Here is a 7,440-nt window from a genome sequence, read left to right as displayed (position 1 = left end):
CCCGGGAGACTATTTTGACCTCTGAGATCCTTCGGGAACTACACCTGTTCAGGAGGAAACAGCCCAGACCGCGGCTCCTGAAGCACCCCCCCCCCACCCGCTCTACCTGCCATAGTAATGAGACCCCCCGTGGCTGAGACTGAGCCAAGAAAGAAACTAGGGAAAATGAATTTGGAGCTTAATTGCTTTGGTCTTACAACTTATAAGGCAAGTGGATTGGAGCTCAGCCCTTAATTCCTTTGGACTTCAATTTATTTGCACTTTGAGTTACAAGGACTCTTTGGACATTCATTCATCCCAGGGAATATAATAAAGACTTTATCTTCAAATGTGGGGGAACATACTGTTGGCTTGTATTCTGGGAGTGTATATAATCTCATTACTGAACCCTCAATGAGCTACATTGGATAACAAGGCTGGACATAATTTGAGATAGGAAAATAAATAGGGAATTTATTTTCGGTGAGGACTACTGAGTAGGCTTTGTGTGGTTTTAAAGACCATGATTTTCCCAGCCCACTGCTGAGCCAGCCAATCCAGGAGGATCCTCTAGGAGCACTAGCTGATATTGGGGTTCAAGAAGGCAGGACTGGTCAGAGAAACTATTATCCCTCCCATGCGGACAGCCCAACCCTGGTTGCCCACAGACTTGACAGTTATGTTTAATGGGTCAACAGGACCAAAAGCAGGAAAATGTAGGAGGACAATGATTTCCCATGCTTCCTGCTTCCTTGGTTCAGTGGGCTCAAACTTGGCTACAGGTGGAAACCTCTGGGATCACAGGGTTGCCAGATTTAGCAAATAAAAATACAAGACACCTACTTAACTTTGCATTTCAATGAACAACAAATGCATTTGTATTCTAAGTCTGTCCCATGCAATCTTTGGGATATACCTGAAGTAAAAAAATGTTGTGTGTTGGGGTACCTGGGTGGCTCAGTCGGCGAAGCATCTGCCCTCAGCTCAGGTCATGATCCCGGAGTCCTAGGATGGAGCCCCATGTCGGGAGCCTGCTTGTCCTTCTCCCTCTGATGCTCTCCTGGCTTATGTGCTCTCTCTGTGTCAAATAAATAAACACAACCTTTAAAAAAAATGTATGTGTTGCTTATCTGAAAGTTAACTGGGCATCCTATAGTTTTTCTGACAACCCTGGGAGGGGGAGCATTAAAAAAAAAATCAATGCCTGACCCCCTTAAATTCTGGCTTCACTGGGCTCGAATGCTGCCCTGGCAACAGGGCTTTTCAGGGGTCTCCAGGTTATTGTACTCCACCACAGTGGAGAACACTGAGCTCGGAGCTCCTGTCTGCCTTCCCTTGACCTTCACTTACCCTCTCAGGCCCTTGGTGCCTGGGAGGGGGAAGGACTGACCCAGCTGGTGAGGGGCAGAGGGGCAGGGGAGCAGAATACTGGGCATATACGCCTTGGCCCCTTCCTGTCTCCTCCTTCTGAGATTTGTGCAGTGGGGGGGGGGGGTGCTCTGGTGACAGCAGAACAGATTTGTCCCTTGGAGGGGAGGATGCTGTTGGCAAGATAATAAGGGCATGGCCAGAACAGCAGATTAGCAAGTGTGGTCACACCTTAGCACGGTCCCCAAGAAGCTTTTTGAGTTATAAAGGTGGAAGTGTCACCTTTGTCTACCTAAACCCCATGTTTCTTTCTTGTTTGGATTTGAACCTCTGTAGGGATGAAAATGATGTTAGGAATTCACACACACACACACGCGCACACACACACACACACACACACACCCTTACGACCTCCGCTGCTGCCATCTCCTCTCCTCTCGAGCTTGGCTAACTCAAACCCATTCTTTGTGTCTCAATTTAAAGGGTCTTTGCCCCAAGAAGCCTTCCCCAGATTACAGCAGGTCTCCAGGCTATATGTTTTCATAGAACCCTCTGAGTTTGGGGTTCTGTTTTGTTTTTGTTTTTGTTTTTCTGGCACATATTAAAACTGCTATTGACTGAAGCAGGATTTCTCAACCTTGACACAACCAAAATTTGGGGTCAGATAAATCTTTGCTGTGAGTCTGTCCTGAGCAGGATGGGATGTTTAGAAGCTCCTGTGACCTCTATTCCCTGGGTGCCAATCCCCAGCTGTGACGTCACCAAAGAGCCCGTATACACGTAATTGTGCTCCAGGCCAGCCGCAGGTGCGGTCACGCAGTCCTACCCCCAGTCTGAGGCTCTGCCGTCTCTGTCAGGAAAGTCTCAGCAGTGTTTAAATAAGGGGCCCCATAAATTACGTGGCTGGTTCAAGCTATGGGCCTACGGTTTTGTTTGTTTGTTTTGGGGGGGGTTTCTGTTTTGTTTTGTTTTTTAATGCTTCTCTCCCACCACAAAATGAACTTTGGGGGTGAAAAGTATGTCTACCTTATTTATTGCTGTTACCCAAGTGCTGACACAGAGAAAGTGCTAAAAAAAATTTTTTTTTTTAAAAAGAAGACAAGGAGCAAGACAGAAACTGAATGGAGGCCCTGCCGCCTCTCCTGGCTGAGGAACAGAAGGGAAATATAACCTCAGCCAACCCGCTTAAGTTTCTCTATTCAATAGCCTTCCCTCCCAAGGCTGCTGGAACATTCTTCCAAACTCCTCATGCGTGTCGAGCAGCAAGTGTACCCTGTGTGGTCTGTAGGTCTTTCACGTGGCCCTCCATATGTCATGTCAGCCGACTGAGCAGTCAACCCCCGATGGAAGGAGACAGGACAGAGGCAAGAGTCCTGGTGCTGAATTTCTAAACTCTGCCCGTCCAAAGCAGGCTTTCACTTCGCATTAATTCTGGCCAGTTTAGCTTGTGCCCTCCCCCCATCCAAAAATCTGGGGCCCTCAGGTTGCAATTCTTAGAGTCAGATGAGCTAAAGACAGCAGGCCCTGGCTGGGCGAGCATGGCTAGCACCAGAAAAGGGCTGTTGATAGCAAGTCTGCTTAAAAGGGAGACCCACATTCCGGAGTCAATAGTGGAGGGGAAGAAATTTGACCAGGGCTTTATCTTGAAAAATGAAAGCAAAATTTATTTAAAAAAATAAATCTATTTATGTTCATAGCAGCTTTCTGCCTTACTGTCCCCAGACTGGAAATAACCCCATGATTAAATGAGCCACTGTACCATGGGTGCGGGTGGAGCCCACTCAGCAATGAAACAACTTGGATGGAGTTTCCATCAGTTTCCTAGGATGGATGTAAACAGTTATCATGAATTTAGTGGGTTTTTGAAGATCTGTTCATTTATTTATTTATTTATTTATTTAAAGATTTTATTTATTTGACAGACAGAGATCACAAGCAGGCAGGGAGGCAGGCAGAGAGAGAGGAGGAAGCAGGCTCCTTGCTGAGCAGAGAGCCCGATGCGGGGCTCGATTCCAGGACCCTGAGATCATGACCTGAGCCGAAGGCAGTGGCTTAACCCACTGAGCCACCCAGGCGCCCTGTTCATTTATTTATTGGAGAGAGTGAGAGAGACAGAGATAGTGAGAGACGGCAGGAGCAGGGAGGAGAGGGGGAAGCAGGCTCCCTGCTGATCCGGGATCCCGATGCTGGACTTGATCCAGAGACTCTGGGATCATGACCTGAGCAGAAGGCAGTCGCTTAACCAACTGAGCCACCCGGGTGTCCAATTTCAGTGGTTTTAAAAACGGATTTTATCCTTGTAGCTCTGGAGGCCCAAAATGCATTGCAAGGTGTGGGTAGGGTGGGTTCCCACCGGAGGCTCTGACGGAGAACCTCTTCCAGGCCTGTGTCCCAGCTTCTGGTGGCTGCCAGAGACTCAGCGTTCTTTGTCCTGTGGCGGGATGATGCCAATCTCTGCCTCCCCCTCCATAGGGACCGCCCCTCCGTGTGCCTCTGTGTCTGACATCTCCCTCCCTTTGCTCTTCTAAGGACACCAGTCATAGGACTTAGGGCCCAACATCTATCTGGCATAATTTCATCCCAGGATCCTTAAGTTAATGCCATCTGGCAAGACTCTATTTCCATATACAAGGTCACATTCACAGATTCTGAAGTACATAGTAAGCTCTTGATTATTTGTTCAATGTATTTGTACAAAGATACAAATATCAAGATATTCTTGGAAGCACTATTACTAATAGCAGAAAGACCATAAATATCCTGAAATAGGGTGCCTGGGTGGCTCAGTGGGTTAAGCCTCTGCTTTCGGCTTGGGTCGTGATCTCAGGGTCCTGGGATCGAGCCCCACATCAGGCTCTCTGCTCAGCAGGGAGCCTGCTTCCCACTCTCTCTCTCTCTCTCTCTCTGTCTCTCTCTGCCTACTTGTGAACTCTGTCAAATAATCAAAATCTTTACAAAAAAAATCCTGAATGTCCTTCAGTGGGGGAACTGGTTAAAGAAATTCCAGGGCACGTATATGATGGTGTTCTAAATGTTGGATCAACAGCCTGAGGCTGGTCTATGTCAGAAGAGAACGAAGTGGCCAATATATAATTACTATTTTTAAAAACAAAGTACAGGGGCCCCTGGGTTGCTCAGTTGGTTGAGCATCTGATTCTTGATTTTGGCTCAGGTCATGATCTCGTGTTGTGAGATTGAGCCCTGCATTGGGCTCTGTGCTGGACATGGAGCCTGCTTGAGATTCTCTCTCTCCCTCTCCTTCTGCCTCTTCCCTCCCCAGGTGTGCTCATTCTCTCTCTAAAGAAAAAACAAACAAAAATACAAAGTATACAGGGAGGCCTCCATTAAGTGTCTGCCTTCAGCTCAGATCATGATCTCAGGATCCTGGGATCCAGGCCTGTGTTGGGCTCCCTGCTCAGAAGGGAGCCGGCTTCTCCCTCTGCTCCCTGCTCATGCTCTCTCTCACTGTCTCTGTCTCTCAAATAAATAAAATAAAATAAAATAAAAAAACATAGAAACAGTGTAACTACCCTTTGTATTTAAAAAGTATAGGCACAAAAAGGTGTGTGTAGGAACACACCAAGACTGCTTACAGAGATGGTCTCTGGAGGAAGGAACTGAGAGTAGTTAGGAATGGGAAGGAAGACACAGTCTATGTGTACAGCAGACCATTGAGCAACATGGGTTAGAACTGTGTGGGTCCACTTACACGCAGATTTTCTGCAATGATTAAAAGCCAGAATCAGTATCACTACTTAGAACTTCATAGTAAATGATATCCTGTTTATCACCCTAATTCTGGGCTGGTTTCATTAGCTTTTCTCTCACATCCTGAGTGCCTCAGAGATTATAGTACATGGAAAGCATGAATTAACCCATTTTGTTTGCAAAACACTTAACCACCCCTGCAACATTGCTTTCCTAATATTCCAAACTGACTCCAGGATTATCCTGAATCTGAAGGAGGGTGCATGATTTCAAACGATGAGATTTTATTCTTAACCCAGATAGGGCTACCTCATGTTACATATGGAATCCTAAGACACAACGTATAAAAGCAAAAAAAATTTTCTCCTGGGTAGAGCAAACTGGGCTGCATACCTGAATTCGGGCTCTGAGGGGCCCCTCTGCTGCCGTGAGAGGGAGCAGCTAATTAAAAATAAACACCCCTGCCTCTCTGCTTACTTGTGGTCTCTGTCTGTCAAATAAATAAATAAAATCTTTAAAAAAAAAAAAAAAAAGGGGCGCCTGGGTGGCTCAGTGGGTTAAAGCCTCTGCCTTCAGCTCAGGTCATGATCCCAGGGGCCTGGGATCGAGCCCCACATCGGGCTCTCTGCTCAGCGGGGAGCCTGCTTCCCCCTCTCTCTCTCTGCCTGCCTCTCTGCTTACTTGTGGTCTCTGTCTGTCAAATAAATAAATAAAATCTTTAAAAAAAAATAAATAAAAATAAAAATAAACACCCTTGGAAAAAAAAAAATTGCTCCTCTCCCACGGGAACAGTCTCAGGAGACTTCCTGCCCTTTTTTGAGCCCCTTCCTTGGTAACCCTTTTATTTACCAGCTGTGGCTCACGTTGAGACCTTATTTCTCAATTTCCTTGACCAAAGTGACTCATTATTAACTGGATATTACCTAGGTAACACATTGGTGTCAGAGGGCTTCCAGGGATTTCAATCTGGGTTTCCTTCCCTAGAGAGAAGCCTGCAAGCCAAGTGAGTCGGAGTACATTTCTTCTGCATCTGAAATCCGAGCTCTTTCCAACCTGATGCTTAGGGCATGGATTGTTTTTCAAAAAGTGAAACCGTGTAAAACAAGTACAAAGTTCCCGCTGGGAGTCAGTATAGCGTATTGCTTAGAACACGGGCTCTCCAGCCAGACCATCTGGGTTCAAGTTCCTAATCACATAGTAAGTACCCAGTAAATGTTAGCTATTATTTTACTTGGAATAAAAACCAAACTTCTGGTCTACAACCTACTCTTGATGTGTTCCCAATCTTCATAAACCTCACTTTGCTCCACTTGCCTCAACTGTCCACAACCCACTTGCCTCTTCAGTTTCTCGAACTTATAAACTTATAAGTTTATTTGCCTCAGGGTCTTTTCACTTGTTTTCCTCCCAGTCAGGGAGATTCTCCCAAATCGAGCTGGCTCCTTATCACCCATTAGGGTCTGGGTTTCACATCAACCCTTCTGCAAGGAGCTTTCCTCTAATTAATCTATCCAAAATAGATCTCCACCCCAATACATCGGTTTCATTTTTTTTATGACACTTAACACTGATTTGTTGATTTGTCTCCTCTCATTTACATGTAAAGTCTGAAAAAGAAAATCTCTTCTTCATCTTTATCCGAGTTTAGAATAGTAACTGGTACACTTGATGTTTGCTAAATAAAAAGGAAAAAATATCGAGTTAAAAATCCCATCTGAATGTAGAAAAACTGGTCACAATCCCCAGAGAAAACAAAGTTCCAAAGAATAAAAGAATCTGGATCCTATAACAGATACCGGTCATATTAACAGACCAACTTTTGAAAAAAATCTTTCACGAGTTTGAGAAAAAGCCAGATTGGGTTCTGTCTCCCGACTGTAGACGGCAAGACTCGAATTACAGCTGCTCTTGTAGTGAGGATGGAGGCACTGAGACTAGGCTCTCCCTACCAGACACACCTCAGAAGACTGATCTAGAAGAGCAATCAATGTAAAGCGATTGTTTTCTGTCCCCTGAGCCATGACTGACTGACGTGCTGGGCTTCCTGGGAGAACAGTGAGGCTATGCTAGCAGTTTCCTCAAGGGCTAGGTGGGGCAGCATAGCATAGAAAGTATTGAGGTCAGTTCTGTGTGTGGTTTGGGGAATCACTCCTGGAATTATAGCTTTAAGGCTGTCCCCAAAATTCTTGGAAGCACCTCATCTCACTTTAACAAGCCCCTTTCCCACTTAAGCAGCCAGAGTTGTCTTCTGTTGCCTGTCCTATTGAGAACCAAGTTTGCAGGAACTACCAAAACTGTTCAACTTTAGGATACCAGTCCTTAGAATAGGAAATAGTTCCCTTATCTGTCCACTTTCTTGGTATGAATCCAGCACAGTTTTTGTCC

Source organism: Lutra lutra, chromosome 9 (genome assembly GCF_902655055.1).
Source record: "Lutra lutra chromosome 9, mLutLut1.2, whole genome shotgun sequence".
Classification (NCBI taxonomy): Eukaryota; Metazoa; Chordata; class Mammalia; order Carnivora; family Mustelidae; genus Lutra; species Lutra lutra.
Note: the sequence above shows the minus strand (reverse complement) of the source record.